General features: G+C 52.1%; 2 protein-coding genes across 2 annotated transcripts in view; one reads left to right on the top strand and one right to left on the bottom strand.

Moving 5' to 3' along the window:
- Positions 1–16996, top strand: part of LOC139673818 (zinc finger protein 850-like) — a 190382-nt gene that overhangs the window by 104372 nt on the left and 69014 nt on the right. The window lies entirely within an intron of this gene.
- Positions 1–16996, bottom strand: part of LOC139673814 (zinc finger protein 850-like) — a 701437-nt gene that overhangs the window by 648089 nt on the left and 36352 nt on the right. The gene's annotated exons all lie outside the window — the stretch shown is intronic.

The raw sequence follows: 16996 nt of genomic DNA, 5'->3' as shown, positions 1-16996 counted from the left end.
GCCCCGGCCCTGTGAGCAGCTCCCCAGGCTGGCTGAGAGCTGACCCTGGCAGGCAGCAGAGTCCCTGCCCCAGCACAGCACCCTGGGCTGCAGGACCCTGCTCTGCTCCACAGTCCTGGGCGCCCCAGGCTGCAACCCTCCATCTCCACAGCTATTCCAAAGTGCCCTCCAACAGCCCCCACCTCACACATCCCATCAGCTGGGGCTGGGCCAGCTTTAGGAGATGCCTCCAGGAGCTGCCCCTGCATTGCCCTGCACCCACAGACTCACCGTGTCCAGCACTGCAAAGATTTCTCCTCCAAGAGCTCTGAGTCATCCTCCCAATGCTGAGCTCCTTTAAGCTCTGTCTGTGCCCTGCTGGTGTCCCTGAGCTGCCCTGGCAGTGCCCTGAGCCCTGCTGGGCTGTGCACAGGAGCTGCTCCTGGGCAGAGCTGTCTCTCTGCAGCGCTGCCCGCTTGCCAGGAGCTCCCTGTGTGCCAGGAGCCCGGCCCAGCTCAGCAGCACAGCAACAGCCCAGGGCATTTAATGGCCCTCCGGGGGGCTTGGTGCTGAGTCCCTGAACCTCAGACCCTGAAGAGAGATGCAGGAACCTCTTGAGAAACCAAAGTGAGATTCAAACTGTAAATTTTCTTTTATTGCTAATGGATCCCAGTGAGAAATCCAACTCAGAAAACATCCCCAGGATCTGGTTAGAGCACAAACCTGGAAACAGTGATGACAGGTCGCAGAATCACAGAACCATCAGGGTTGGAAGAGACCTTCAAGAACTTCTAGTCCAACTGTCAAGTCAGCACCACCTTAATCACCCCTAAACCAAATCCTAGAGTGCTACGTCCAGACACCATGTGAAGACTTCCAGAGACTCCACCACTTCCCTGGGCTACTTATTTCAATGCCTTAGGGAAAAAAAAAAACTTTTTAAACATCTAATCTGAACCTCTCCTGACACAATTTAGGGCCATTTCATCTCTTTCTGGCACTGTAGCCTTGGTAGAACAGACCAAGCCCCACAACACCAAAAACTCCTTTTGGGTCTTTCTAGAGTGCAATGAGCTCCTCCTTGAGCCTCCTTTTTTCCAGACTCAAGAACACCAATTCCCTCAGCTGTTCTTCCTCAGGCAGTTTTTCCAAACCCTCACCCAGCACCATTCCCTTCTCTGGACGTGCTCCAGTCCCTCAATGACCTTTTTGCAGTGAGGGGCCCAGATCTGGACACAGGACTTGAGATGTGGCCTCACCAGTGCCCAGTGCAGATGGATAATCTGTGTCGTGGTCCTGCTGGCCTCACTAGTATCAATACAGGCTAGGATGCCATTGGCCTTCTTGTCCACCTGGGCACACTCTGGCTCATACCCAGCTGCTCTCAAGAGCACCCCCAAGTCTCTTCCTGATGAGCAGCTCTCAGGGCACTCTGCACCCAGCATTCCATGGGGTTGTTGTGACCCAAAAGCAGGACCAGACACTTTACCTAATTGATCCAACCTGCCCTGATCCCTCTGCAGAGCCTTCCTGCCCTCCAGCAGATCCTCAACTACACTCAACTTGGAGTTGTCCATGAATATACTGAGTTTGCACTCTATCCCCTTGTCCAGATCATCAATAACAATGTCAAACAGGACCAGCCCCAACATTCAACCCTGGGGAATCCCACTAGTGACCAGCCCCACCTGGATTTAGTTCCATTTCCCACCACTCTCTGGGCCACCAGACAGTTTTTCACCCAGCAAACAGTTCCCTCATCCCAGCCATGAGCAGCCAGTTTCTGCAGGAGATGCTGTGGGAGGTGGTGCCAAAGGCTGTACTGAATTCCAGAGAGACACATCCACAGCCTTTCCCTCATCTCCTGAGTGGGTCATTTTGTCATAGAAGGGGATCAGGTTTGTCAGGCAGGACTTGCCTTTCCCAAACCCACAATGGCTGGGCCTGATCCCCTGTTTGTTCTGTTTGTGATGTGTTAGGGCACTCAGGATGATCTGCTCCATGGACTTCTGTGCCACCAAGGTCAGCCTGAAAGGCCTGGAATTTCTCAGATCTTTCTTCCAACCCTTCTTGTGGATGGGCATCACATTTGCTGATTTCCAGTCAGCTGGGACTTCTCCAGCTCACCAGGACTGCTGGGCAATGAGTAAAAGTGGCTTGGCCAGCTCTTTCTCCAGCTCCTTCAGTACCCTCAGGTGCATCCCATCTGGGCCCAGGGACTTCTGGGGTGTCACTGGCACTGAGCATATACTCCTGGATTATGTGGGCTTCACTCAGACCCCCATCACCTGAGGACAACTGAGTTTGGACACTTTCCACTGGACCATGTTTTGCATTCAACCCTGCCTTGAACAACTTCCAGTGATGGGGCAGCCAGAACTTCTCTGAGTAACCTGTGCCACCACCACTATAAAGGGTTTCTTCCTGATATCTCATCTAACCCTTCCCTCTTTCAGTATGAAGCCATTCCCCCTTGTCCTTTCACTCCAGGCCCTTGTAAAGTCTCTCTCCATCTTTCTGGTAGGCTCTTCAGGTCCTGGAAGGCCAAAATCAGGTCACCCCAAGGCCTTCTCTTCTCCAGGCTGAACAATCCCAATTCTCTCAGCCTTCCCTCATGGCAGAGCTGCTCCATCCCTCTGATCTGATCATCTTGGTGGTCTCCTCTGGACTCGCTCCAACAGCTCTATGTTTGTGGCAGAAGACCTCTGTTATCAACAGTGGAATCACTACTACAAACGATGGGTTTCCAGCGATGATGATCAGCTGGCTGCACCTGCTCCAGAAGAGGACCAGGAGATGGTCACAGCAATTGTTTAATATAAACTGCATCACAAGTTTAATATGGCTTCCCCAGTTGTTTTTTCTCTTAGTCATTCCCTATTCAGGTTCTTCTTCCACCATCCCCTGCTGGGCTCTCTTTCCTGCCACTTTTTCCTGCCGTGTTCTGTGATTGGCTGTTATAGTTCATTTCTCATTCGTAACTTAAGCTCTTATTTGTTCTGTTATTGGTGTGTATCCTGATCCTCTTCTTATCCAATGAGGATCAGGGTACCACCCACCGTTCTGTTCCCAACTCTATATAAGGAGGCAGTTCGCCTCAATAAAGGGCTTTTGGTTCCTGTTTTGTTGGTGTGGGTTTCTCTCTGTAGCATCTCATCCAGGGTTGTGGGGTCAGGAAGCCTCCCCTCATCTTAATAACCTTTGGGAATATCCCAATCACCCCACAACAGCAAGGCAACCGCAGCCATCACACATCTCCTTGCTTTGCTGGGACCCCAGAGCTGGAAGCAGCTGTGTAGGTGGGGAAACATCCAACCATGTTGTTATGGGTTCACCTAGGTGGGCCTAGATTTGGGCTCTGAAGTGTGGACTAGGCCGAAGCTGTCAGCTGACTTGAGCTGGGCTGAGCTAACAGCTGACCTCTTCTAGCCAGTAATTTTGTATTCCATACCACATTATGACATCATCTCCAGGGAAGTAGGAACCAGTGTGGGAGTGGTTAAGGCAGTCGCTTCTCAGCCCTCCTCTTGGGAGGATGCACGATGCTGTCCCAGGGGGGATGGAGAGGACCAGGCCCACCACTGGCTCCCAGGATACCTCAGGAAAGTAAAATGTGTTGTTCTGGGTCTCTCCTTTCTGCTTGTGTTTGTCTCCCTGGGGAATAAGCTTCTTCTTAAGTAATGTGTAGTTAAGACAGTAGAATTTGTGTGTTCATTATGAAGTTGAGGTGGGGAACTTGTTGTTGCAGACTTGTGTGAGTGAATATTTGTACTCTCTTCTAATCATCTCTTTCTTTCTGTAAAAATATATGTAGTTTTAGTATAAATGCGGTTTGAAGTGTTTTTTTTTCTTTCCCCTCTCTTTTCCTCCCTTTCCCTGGTGTTAAGAGGGAGGCTTTTCTCTCTGTGCTTGGGGAGGGTTGGCAGTTGCTTATCTCAAACCAAGACAGTTACTGTTGCCGAAACCCGGGAGCGATAGAGGACCTTGGCGGGTGTCCCAGAATCTTGGCAGGCTTCCCGGGAGGATTGTTGTAGAAACACAGATTGATAACTGCCTTCTTTAGGTACATCCAGAACAGAAAACGTAAACAACTCTCCCTTACTGCTGAATGCTCGTTTTCACTGTTTCACTGTCTTTGTGAGTTCAAACAGCTCGACTGGTGCCTGCTGTGACTGCAGCCACTGCAGAAAAGAGAGGCTCATGTAGCTGTTCGTGTGTGGCAAGACACGGCTGTTTGAGTTGAATCCCTGAGGGCTCATCATGTGAATGCTGATGTGCCCAGAAGCTGATGAGGAGCATCTCACCTGGACTAGTATGGGGAGGAGTTGTTCCTGGCTCGATCGGCCCATGGTGCCTCAGGCCACCTGCAGGTGGATAAAGTCGAGGGGTGGATTTAACCGTGAACACTGTTCCTAAGGTTATCCACAGTTGTGAAGCGTGTTTGCCATTGTGAAACCCCAGTGAACAGGGAAAAGAGGAGCTGCGGAACCCCCTGCAGAGAACCCGACAGATGTGGCGCCTGGAACCAGCGCCCGCAGTGCTGAGCGACCCGCAGGAGCCAGAGCTGTCGCTGGCGGGGCTGCTGCCAGGGCTGCGAGCGAGCCGGGGGAGGCTGCGAGCCGTGAGAGGCTGTGAGCCATGAGAGGCTGTGAGCCGTGAGAGGCTGTGAGCCGTGAGAGGCTGTGAGCCATGAGAGGCTGCGAGCCATGAGAGGCTGTGAGCCGTGAGAGGCTGTGAGCCGTGAGAGGCTGTGAGCTGTGAGAGGCTGTGAGCTGTGAGAGGCTGTGAGCCATGAGAGGCTGTGAGCTGTGAGAGGCTGTGAGCTGTGAGAGGCTGTGAGCTGTGAGAGGCTGCGAGCCGTGAGAGGCTGTGAGCCGTGAGAGGCCGTGAGCCGTGAGAGGCTGCGAGCCGTGAGAGGCTGTGAGCCGTGAGAGGCCGTGAGCTGTGAGAGGCCACGAGCTGTGAGAGGCCGTGAACCGTGAGGGGCTGTGAGCCGTGAGAGGCTGCAAGCCGAGCCAGGGCTGCGAGCGAGCCAGGGCTGCGAGCGAGCCAGGGCTGCCTCTGCCTCTGCTGCTTGCTTGTGCTGCTGTCGGGGCTGCTTCCGAGGCTGCCAAAGCTGTTAGGAGTGCTGCTAAGGGGGATGGGTCACATGGTGAACTGTAGTACTTCTGTGTGACCGAGGAGAAAGACATGAAGAGAAGCCTGCGTAAGCTGTTGATGTGTGGTGGGACACTGCCGTTTGAGTTTAATCTTTGAAAACCCGTCGTGTGAGTGCTGATGTGCCCAAGAGCCGAGCCAATGAAGAACATCACACCCTGGACTGGCTGGGGGAGGGTTGTTCCTGGCTCGATGGCCCTATGATGCCTCAGACCACCTGTAGGTGGATGAGGCCAAGGGGTGGATCTGACTGTGAACACTATTCTAACCCCAATGGGAAACTAAAGACTCCTGAGGAGAGGATGGTAACCCTACTGAAAGACATGAACCATCAGATAAGATGACCTGAGTTGAACTGCTTTGTTCCCATCTGAAATATCTACCCCATCCTAATGGACTCTTAGCCACATTATGGAGGGGTGGAAAACAGCCCTGGAAAAATGAGGAGTGTTTAAGCACAAGAACCTAAGATATGAGTGACATAATATGGTATGGAATAAGGGGTGGAGAATGTTATGGGTTCACCGAGGTGGGCCTAGATTTGGGCTCTGGAGTTTGGACTAGGCCGAAGCTGTCAGCTGACTTGAGCTGGGCTGAGCTAACAGCTGACCTCTTCTAGCCAGTAATTTTGTATTCCAAACCACATTATGACATAATCTCCAGGGAAGTAGGAACCAGTGTGGGAGTGGTTAAGGCAGTCGCTTCTCAGCCCTCCTCTTGAGAGGATACACGATGCTGTCCCAGGGGGGATGGAAAGGACCAGGCCCACCACTGGCTCACTGGGTATCTCAGGAAAGTAAAATGTGTTGTTCTGGGTCTCTTCTTTCTGCTTGTGTTTGTCTCCCTGGGGAATAAGTATGTTCTTAAGTAATGTGTAGTTAGGACAGTAGAATTTGTGTGTTCGTTAAGAAGTTGAGGTGGGGAACTTGTTGTTGCAGACTTGTGTGAGTGAATATTTGTACTCTCTTCTAATTGTCTCTTTCTTTCTGTGAAAAATATATGTAGTTTTAGTATAAATGCCATCTGAAGTGTTTTTTTCCTTTCCCCTCTCTTTTCCTCCCTTTCCCTGGTGTTAGGAGGGAGGCTTTTCTCTCTGTGCTTGGGGGGGTTGGCAGTTGCTTATCTCAAACCAAGACAACTGTCTGCTCTTTTCTATGGGTCTGAATCCTGGGTCATCTACCGTCACCACCTGCGGCTCCTCGAACGCTTCCATCAGCGCTGCCTCCGTTCAATCCTAAACATCCACTGCTCTGATTACGTGACCAATGTGTCTGTTCTGAACAGGCAGGGGTCACCAGTATGGAGGCCATGCTGCTGAGAACGCAGCTGTGCTGGGCAGGGCACGTCTCCAGGATGGAGGATCACCCACTGCCTCCCGAAGATTGTGCTCTGTGGAGAACTTGCCACCGGCTGCCACAAGAGAGGAGCCCCGAAGAGGAGATACAAGGACTGCCTGAAACAACAGCTCAGCCTTGGCCATGTTGCCTGCCCCAATGGGCCACTGTGGCCTCCAATCAGGATTCATGGAGACACACCATTCACGACGCTGCTGCTTCCTTTGGGAACGCAGCACAGTCAGTCTGGAGGAGAAAAGACAACGCAGACAGAACCGTTCCTTGCCAATATGGCCAAAGGAGACCTTCCCCTGTGCCTTTTGTGACCGGACTTGCCTATCCCGTGTTGGCCTTTTTAGCCACCAGCAGCTTGCAGCAAGCGTGGGTAGTGCCCTTCCCAAATCTTTGTTCACAAAGCCTGGCCATGAGAATGCTTTTTGCTTCAGGACTGACCCCCAAGACACTCCTTCAATCAATCTCTTCAACAGTGCAAAGTCTCCCTGCTATCAGTCCAAGCTGTCAGTTCTGCTGCCCCTTCCTTCCTTCACTCAGAATGGAAAATTCCGTTATTTCATATTCTTTGTGCCCAAGATTGCCCTGCCCACCATGTCACCCACCAGTCACAGAATAATAGAATGGTTTGGGTTGGAAAGGACTTTGAAGAGCATCTAAATCCCATCCCCTGCCATGGGCAGGGACACCTTCCACTAGACGAGGTTGATTATCCAACCTGGCCTTGAACAACTTCTGGGGATGGGGCAGCCAGAACTTCTCTGAGCAACCTGTGCCAGGGCCCCACCTCTTTCCCAGTAAAGATTTTCTTTCTAATACTTCATCTTACCCTTCCCTCTATCACTGTGAAGCCATTGCCCCTTGTCCTGTCACTCCAGGCCCTTGTAAACAGTCTCTCTCTCCATCTTTCTTGTTGGCCCCTTCAGGTCCTGGAAGGCCACAATTAGGTCACCCCAAGACCTTCTGTTCTCCAGGCTGAACAATCTCAGCTCTCTCAGCCTTCCCTCATGGCAGAGCTGCTCCATCCCTCTGATCATCTTGGTGGTCTCCTCTGGACTCGCTCCAACAGCTCCATGTCCTTGCTGTGCTGGGACCCCAGAGCTGGAGGCAGCTCTGCAGGTGGGGCAACATCCAACCAGGTGTGTTCCAGCAAGGACGGTGTGGAACCTCCTGGAACCAAAGGGGACATTGTGACACCACAGAACCTCCTGGTACCAAAGGGACATTGTGACATCACAGAACCTCCTGGAACCAAAGGGCCATTGTGACACCACAGAACCTCCTGGTACCAAAGGGCCATTGTGACACCACAGAACCTCCTGGTACCAAAGGGACACCATGACATGGCACAACCTTTGCAAGCAAGAAGGAACCGTGCACACTGAAGAATGTCCTGGAATCAAGGAGCCCGTGAGGCACTTTAGAGCCTGGTGAGACCAAAGACATCTTTGGACACTCATCACAGACCAGCCCCTCCAAATGACCATTCCCAGCACTGGTTTGTCACCCACCTCTGGGAGGTGGTTTCTGCCTTCCCAGAGGGACATCAAGAGACTGGGCCAGAAGTCCAAGAAATCCGAAGTTATTGTCCTCTCGGGCACAGCATCGTCTGTGCCACCAAGGGCTGTGAGCAGACTTGCTGTGCTGAGGCTCTGGGGCCTTGTGGCCTCCTGGCACAGCCCCAGGAAGGCTGGGCACTGTCACCCCTTGTCCTGCCCTCAGCATCACCCCCCAAGCCAATGCCCCCAGCAGAGCCCTGAGCAAGGTGTGAGGGACAGGATGTGCCTTCCCCGGGCTGGGGGTCAGGGCTGGTCCTTTCTGCTGCCTCCAGCCAAGCCAGGCTTTGCTCAGCACCTGAGCTGCTGCCCAGAGCCTTTGCCTCCCTGCAGTCGTGGCCTCCAAGGGTCTGCTGAGATGAGTCCCTGGGGAGGCTTTGTCAGGATTGGCCCTTGAGGGGCTCCTTAAAGCTTCAAGGGCTGCAGGTTTTTCAAGGTGCTTTGGGTTTGGGTTTTGACTTGGAGTCTGTAAGAGGTTTGTGCAATCATGGCCTCCTAAGATCTCCTCAGGGTCACAGGGGTGGGAGGGAGCAGGGCCAGGACAGCTGAGCCCAACTGGCCCAAGGGATGTTCCCTTTAAAGCAGAGCCGTGATCAGGGTGTTAATGGGGTGTTGGTCAGGAAGGGCTGATCTGTGTCTGGGCTGGGCTGGGCATTGGGCACTGAGTGCTGAGCAATAGAGCAATGGTGTTGTGCACCTCATGTGCTTCTTGTAGGGTTTATTTGTTATAGTTCCAGCTTTTATTGCTGCTATTGTTGTCATGGTTAGCAGTAGTGTGTTCACTGAGGGTAACACAGAACACTCACCAGATCATTTTCCCTGTTCCTGCTGTAGCCCCTGCAGTTACAGGGCTCTGTTTGCTGGTTCACACTCAGATTTAGAGCCCCTGGAGAACAAGCAAACAAGGAGCCTCTATAGACTCTATCCCTTGGCATGTTCTTGAGAGTGACTTTGCAAAAAGCCCTAAGACTGCATGTCCTGAGCTAAGGAGAAGCCCTTTCCTGATGGAGCTGCTGTTGTGGAGCCCAGCTGTGTCCCAGCAGTGCCCATGGCCTGTCCCTGCCTGTGAGCCCAGGATGGACATGCAGCAGGTCTGTGTCCCAGCTGGCAGAGGACCAAGGCCTTAGTCCAGCCCAGGGGCTCTGCAGGAGAGTGTACAAGTGGAAAGAGAGCAGGTCAGCAAAGGCCCAGTGCTGGTGCTCCCTGGCAGTGCTGCTGTGCTGGGACTCTTTGCCCTTCTCTGCAAACATGGAACTGCCCAGTAGGTGCCTGAAAGTCTCAAATCAAAAAACCCTAAGCAGCCAGCCAGGGCTGTTGCAGGAGAGTTGTTTTTTTTTAAATAGAGATAGCACAATTGCTCAAGTACAGATTTAAAGGACAAAAATTAAGGAAAATAAAAAATTAATTAGATGAGAGGATGAATAAAATAATTTAATTGAGCACAACATTATGACAGAAAGAACCCACTGAGCACCAAGAAAATCCTGGGAAGTCAAACTAAGCCTCTCATGAGTTTTATTGTGAATGCTGTACAGAAGAAAACTGGCAGGTTCTTGCTGCTGAAAACCATCCAGTCATCATTTTCCTCACAGCATCCTTGAGCTCCTGGTTCCTCAGGCTGTAGATGAGGGGGTTCAGTATTGGAGGCACCACCAAGTACAGAAATGTCAGGGCTAGATCCAGGGATGGGGAGGAGATGGAGGGAGGCTTCAGGTAGGAAAATGTGCCAGTGCTGACAAAGAGGGAGACCACGGCCAGGTGAGGGAGGCACGTGGAAAAGGCTTTGTGCCGTCCCTGCTCAGAGGGGATCCTCAGCACAGCCCTGAAGATCTGCACATAGGAGAAAACTATGAAAATAAAACAACCAAAAGTTAAACAGAAACTAACCACAAGAAGCCCAACTTCCCTGAGGTAGGAGTGTGAGCAGGAGAGCTTGAGGATCTGAGGGATTTCACAGAAGAACTGGCCCAGGACATTGCCATGGCACAGGGGCAGGGAAAATGTAGTGGCTGTGTGCAGCAGAGAGTAGAGAAAGCCAGTGGCCCAGGCAGCTGCTGCCATGTGGGCACAAGCTCTGCTGCCCAGGAGGGTCCCGTAGTGCAGGGGTTTGCAGATGGCAATGTAGCGGTCGTAGCACATGATGGTGAGGAGGGAAAACTCCGCTGAAATAAAGAAGAAATAAAAAAAGACCTGTGCAGCACATCCCATGTAGGAGATGGTTGTGGTGTCCCAGAGGGAGTTGTGCATGGCTTTGGGGACAGTGGTGCAGATGCAGCCCAGGTCTGTGAGGGACAGGTTGAGCAGGAAGAAGTGCATGGGGGTGTGCAGGTGGTGGTCGCAGGCTACGGCGCTGATGATGAGGCCGTTGCCCAGGAGGGCAGCCAGGGAGATGCCCAGGAAGAGCCACAAGTGCAGGAGCTGCAGCTGCCGCGTGTCTGCCAATGGCAGGAGGAGGAACTGGCTGATGGAGCTGCTGTTGGGCATTTGCTGCCTCTGGGCTTGGGGACCTGTTCATGGAGAAAAAGACAGAGACAAGTTATGTCATGCTTCCTTGAGCTAAATGATGCCATTTCCCACAGACTGTCTCACTTTGACTCATCCACCCTTGTTACCTCTCTTGGAAAATCCTTCATCCAGCTCCCTAACTTGAGCTTACTTTGTGCTTTCTGGGAGTGCCATGAGCAGCCAGGCCATTGTGTGTGGGCTCTGGAGGAGCCATCCCTGCACCTCTGCCGTGGGTTTGTGGTTACATGGCAGAGGGACTAGGCTGGATATTCAGAATTTGTCACATGGAATCACTCCTAATGCAGAAAGGTTGGTTACCGTCTCCACTCCCAGGTCTAAACCAGGTGGGTGGCACAAAGTGGATTTAGGGAATTTTTTCCTACCCATTTTCCATGCCTGGTTCTCGAAGGTCAGAAATCCACAGCATTTCTGCTGCACTTGGAGTGAGACCCTGAGAGGTGTGGGAGGCAAAGGGATTCCTGTGGCTTAGGACAAGGTGAGTGGCTGGACAGGCTTGTTCCCAACTGCTCTGTGTTTGACCTTCGAGGATCAGAGGTCAATCACCCTCACACGTTACACTGTCAAGCAACCAGACTCTTCTGAGAGAAGAGGGATCCCTAAATGTCTCAGCCTTTCTTAAGGTCCCTGAGGAAGACTCAATTCTGCCAAAGACATACTAAGTTCATTTGACAAATTCAGCAGCATTTCCTCAGTTGTAAGGTCTTTGTACATCACCATGGGGCATTCAGGTAACACCAGTGTGCTACAGAACATTAGGACAAGGAGATACCTGAGTGCCCTGAGGATGGTATGTCATTAAAGGATAGTCAGCTCACTCTCCTGTCACACACACTGCTTGGCTCACAGCTCACCAGTTAGAGGAAAGCTTGGACATTCCATTCCTAAGGACCCACCTGCATGGCTGGATTCACAAGGGCAGTGCCAGACTCAGGAGCTGCAAATCCCAGAGTCTCACTGAGAGAACAAGGCAACAAGAACAATATCAGAGTAGTGGAGAGACAAGGGAAAAATATTATGCTACTCTGTGTGAGAAGCCAGGGAAGAGACAGCAGGCCCTGAGGACAGTGTTACCCTGACCCAGCTGTGCCACCTGCCAGACACCAACAGTGCCCTCCTTCCCACAGCATTTCTCTTTTTAGCTCCCCTGCATGCTTTGATCATGTCCCTGCTGCCTGGACATGTCCTCCTGAGAGGTGCCTTTTCCCTATCAGCACTCCCAGTCCCATCCCAACCTCTGTGCACTCACCCTGGCCCTACAGGAACCTGCCTGTCTGCAGGGCACTGCCTGGGGCATGTTCTGTCTGCAGGTGGGAAAGGGCTGGTCAGACCATTCCTGATGGGCCCAGAAAAGGTGATCATTGTGCTGTCCATAGCTGAGGCACTTCAGAAGGCTCCCAGAAAACTGACTGACTCAAAGTTACACATCAGCAGTCTCAGTTAATGTTCAAACATTGTGTTGAGGTTACTTGTGTATCTCTTCCAAGTCAGAAGATTGTCTGATTCTGTGATTGCAACTCCTATTGTTCTTCTTTCATTGCCAAACCATCTCACCCTTCTCCAAGTAAGAAAATTGAAAACATACTCAAGAAATTTTCCTATCATTACCATAATCCCTGACTTACCATCTTCTTGGGAAGCATCATCCATACCCATCCCCAAACAGACCTGGAGCTGTGAGCATCCCTGACCCACACAGCTCCCTCTCAGCAACAGGACCCTGCCCTGCTCAGGGTTGCTCCTTCCACCCACAGCTTCTCCCCAGCCCTGTGAGCAGCTCCCCAGGCCAGCTGAGAGGTGACCCTGGCAGGCAGCAGAGTCCCTGCCCCAGCTCAGCACCCTGGGCTGCAGGACCCTGCCCTGCCCCACAGCCCTGGGCACCCCTGGCTGCAGCCCCCGGCTCCACAGCTATTCCAACAGCCCTTTCCTCACACATCCCATCAGCTGGGGCTGGGCCAGCTTTAGGAGATGCCTCCAGGAGCTGCCTCTGCATTGCCCTGCACCCACAGACTCACCGTGTCCAGCACTGCAAAGATTTCTCCTCCAAGAGCTCTGAGTCATCCTCCCAATGCTGAGCCCCTTTAAGCTCTGTCTGTGCCCTGCTGGTGTCCCTGAGCTGCCCTGGCAGTGCCCTGAGCCCTACTGGGCTGTGCACAGGAGCTGCTCCTGGGCAGAGCTGTCTCTCTGCAGCGCTGCCCGCTTGCCAGGAGCTCCCTGTGTGCCAGGAGCCCGGCCCAGCTCAGCAGCACAGCAACAGCCCAGGGCATTTAATGGCCCTCTGGGGGGTTTGTGTTGTTTACATCAGATTCAGTCCACCAGAGTAACTTCAAACAACTTCTCAAGAAGTATCAGTGAGATTGAAACACTGAAGTTTCTTGTAGTGCTAATGGGTCCCACTGAGGGACCCGACTGAGAAAGTGTCCCCATATTCCAGTCAGATCATAAAACTGCAGACAGTGATGGCAAGTAGGGACAAGCAAGTCAAAGATGTCTCTGATGCTGAGTTAAACTGGCTGTGTTTCAGAATTCAAAGGTCCAAGCCCTGAGCCCCATACCCTGGGAAGAGGGATCCTGTCCCTCCCTCATTCCCCAGGGCTCTTCCTGGGGCACTGGCATGTGGGATGTGCAATGCCAAGGGCAGGAGGATGGGGTAGCACCTCCCAGGCTGCTGAGCAGGGACAAGGAGGCAATGAGGCCCCAGGGCTGCAAGGCTCACTTGTCTCCTCATGCCATCAGGGGCACACACAGCAGCCATGGCCAAAGGCCTGCACAAGTTGGCTCTCTTGGGGCCTTTCAGTTTCTGCACATCCCTGTCTCCTCTCCAGCCCAGGCTGTCCTACGGTGTCCATGCCCTGCCCCTTTCCCTGCAGGCTGTCGGCATTCCCCGGCTGCCCCACCTCGCTGGCCCCTTCCTGCACTGACATCTCTCCCTCCTCCCTGGCTCTGCCTTGGCACACAAAGCCTTGGACTGACCCAGGCTCTTTCTTGGTGAGGTTTTGTATCGGAGCACTTGTCTTGGAGGGAAATTCCTTTCTGCACAAGTCCAGTCTGGACCTCCCCCAACTGCCCTTGGTAACATAATTTCTTTCTCATTCTATTTCTGACCACAAAAGTAAAGGCTCCACTATCTCTGACACCACCACTGTGACACTGCAGGACCTCATGGAATCACGAGGTCACTGTGGAATCTCATGAATTTAAGGGACCTTTGTCACAGTGCAGGGCCCTGAGTAGCACAAGGGACCAGTGTGGAACCTCATGGAATTGTGACACTGCAGAGTCCCATGGAATCAAGGGATCATTGTGACTCCTCAGAGCCTGATGGAACAAAAGGGACATTGTGACACTGCAGAACCTCATGGAATCCAAGGATCACTGTGGAATCTCATGGATTTAGGGGGCCATTATAACAGTGCAGGTCCTTGTGGAGCACAAGGGACCAGTGTGACACTGTGGAAACTCATGGAATGAATGGCCCTGTGTGACACTGCACAGTCTTACTGATCCAAAGAGGTCATTGTCATCTGCAGAACCTCATGAATTGAAGGGATCATCACGACCCTTCAGGGCCTCAGAGAACCAAAGGAATCCTGGGACACTCTGGAAGCTCACAGGATAAAAGGAACCTTGGGACTGTGTGGAACCTCACAGGGTGATAGTGGAAATAGAAAACTTAGACAGAGTTTATTAGAGAAGCTGCCTCATTGAGCTGTGAGGGGCAGAAAGGACCCCTTGCTTTCTAAACTCCTTCTCAGAGAGGAGCCTGGGTGTGACTGGATCCGATCTTAGCCTCAGATTTATTCTGCAGTGTAAATTACAGAGGTGTGATTGAATCACTTTTTCCCAAAGGTTTTAACAATGGCAAATCAGATACTTATGTAAAATGAATTATTTATTATGACAAATGAGCAGACAAAAGAACAGACAAGTGACAAGATGAAAGATCTTAATCATTAAGAATCATAGAATTGTTAAGGTTGGAAAAGACCTCTAAGGTGATGGAGTCCAATCATTAACCTGACACTGACATCTTCCCCACTGAACCGTGTCCCCAAGTGTCACAGTTCCATGTTTTTTGAACACTTCCAGAGATGGTGACTGTAGGACACCAGGTTTGAGCTATGAGCTCATCCCAGGGGTTTTAGTTTAAAAAATATACAAGGCACCAAAAATATTCTCCCATCAGTTATTTTAAAAGGTCCTTTAGTTCTTTTAATATCTTGAGAGGCCCCACAAGGGAGAAAATTTACACCTTTTCTCAGGAGGTCAAATAACACACTTTTACTGGCAAATTTTAGAAAATGAGGGAGCTTGGCAAAAGTTTAAAGGGCAGCATTCAACCAGAACAGAGCATCCCACAGAGCACTGACTGAGCACATGCTGAGCCATACAAGTCAGCAAAATCCAACCCATTTGGTTTTATGTTACCCTAAAAATGAAGAAGGGAGATTTAAGAGAAGGTGATGTAAAGAAAGAGAGAGAGAAAAAGACAGAATTAGAGCTACCACCCACAGTCCCATGCAAGTCCAGCTTCCACCTGTCCAGGTGAGAGGGTCTGACCATGCAATGGCCACACAGTGTTCATTTTATTTGTTCTGCTCCCTGTGGCCACCCCAACCCACATCCCCTAGGGGGGACTTCTGGCCCAGTGGCCACTGTGGGGCTCTGGGGAGGATGATGGGCAGTGCTCCTGGTGTGGCATAGCCAGTGTGGGGCTGGATTAGGAGTTCCAGAGGGTGTGGTGTGGGGCAGTGCTTTGGGGCAGTGCTCTGGGCAGTGCTATGGGGCAGTGCTATGGGTCAGGGCTATGGGACACTGCTATGGGGCAGTGCTGTGGGGCAGTGCTGTGGGGCAGTGTTACTTGGCAGTGCTGTGGGGCAGGGCTATGGGGCAGTGCTGTGGGGCAGTGTTATTTGGCAGTGCTGTGGAGCAGTGCTATAGGGCAGTGCTCTGGGTCAGTGCTATGGGGCAGTGCTATAAGGCAGGGCTATAGGGCAGGTCTATAGGGCAGTGCTATGGGGCAGGGCTATGGGGCACGGCTATAGGGCAGGGCTATAGGGCAGTGCTATGGGGCAGGGCTATGGGGCAGTGCTATAGGGCAGTGCTATGGGGCAGGGCTATGGTGCAGTGCTTTGGGGCAGTGCTTTGGGGCAGTGCTATAGGGCAGAGCTATGGGGCAGTGCTATAGGGCAGTGCTATGGGGCAGTGCTGTGGGGCAGTGTTATTTGGCAGTGCTATGGGGCAGGGCTATGGGGCAGTGCTATGGGGCAGAGCTATGGGGCAGTGATATGGGGCAATACTATGGGGCACAGCTATGGGGCAGTGCTATAGGGCAGTGCTCTGGGTCAGTGCTATGGGCCAGTGCTATTAGGCAGGGCTATAGGGCAGGGCTATAGGGCAGTGCTATGGGGCAGGGCTATGGGGCACGGCTATAGGGCAGGGCTATAGGGCAGTGCTATGGGGCAGGGCTATGGGGCAGTGCTATAGGGCAGTGCTATGGGGCAGGGCTATGGTGCAGTGCTTTGGGGCAGTGCTGTGGGGCAGTGCTATAGGGCAGAGCTATGGGGCAGTGCTATAGGGCAGTGCTATGGGGCAGTGCTGTGGGGCAGTGTTATTTGGCAGTGCTATGGGGCAGGGCTATGGGGCAGTGCTATGGGGCAGAGCTATGGGGCAGTGCTATGGGGCAATACTATGGGGCACAGCTATGGGGCAGTGCTATGGGGCAGTACTCCCAGACTCTTTTTCACTGACAGCTGCTCCAGGGCTGCCCAAGGAAGTTCCAAGGGGCTGGGTATGGAACAGGGCACTACATCAGTTTGGGAAATTGGACTTTTCCCTTTAACCCCACAAACAGACTTGAGTTGGTTCAAGCAAATAATAAATATAATAATACATAATTAATATAAGGATGAATTGTATTGATTCCATGAAGCTCCATAGTTTCACAATTCTTTCATGATTACTTCTGGATTCAAAGTGTCTCAGGATTCCTTTGAATCCATGAGGGCTTGGAGTGTCACAATGGCCCTTTAGATTCCACGAGATTCCACAGTGTCACAATAGACCATTTATATTCCAGAGTGTCACAATGGTCCCTTTGGCTCCATAAGGCCCTGCAGTGTCACAAAGGCTGTTTGATTCCAGGGGTCACTGCAGTGTCCAAGGGTTCCTTTGGTTCCATAAGGCCCTGTAGTTTCACAATGATCCCGTGAGTCCATGAGGTTCTGCAGTGTCACAAAGGCATCTGTGATTCCATGGGGCTCCACAGTGTCCCTAAGGCCTTTTGGTTCCATGACATTCCACAATGTCACAATTGCCTGATGATTCCATGAGGCGCCATATTTCCAATGATTCCTTTGATTCCATGATGCCCTGGAGTGTCATAGTGCATTCCATGAAGTTTTGCAGACTCCTATGGTCCCTTTGGTTCCTGAG

This window comes from Pithys albifrons, chromosome 7, assembly GCF_047495875.1.
Source record: "Pithys albifrons albifrons isolate INPA30051 chromosome 7, PitAlb_v1, whole genome shotgun sequence".
Taxonomy (NCBI): domain Eukaryota; kingdom Metazoa; phylum Chordata; class Aves; order Passeriformes; family Thamnophilidae; genus Pithys; species Pithys albifrons.
The sequence above is the reverse complement of the archived record's forward strand: the minus strand, read 5'-3'. Positions and strand labels throughout refer to the sequence as shown.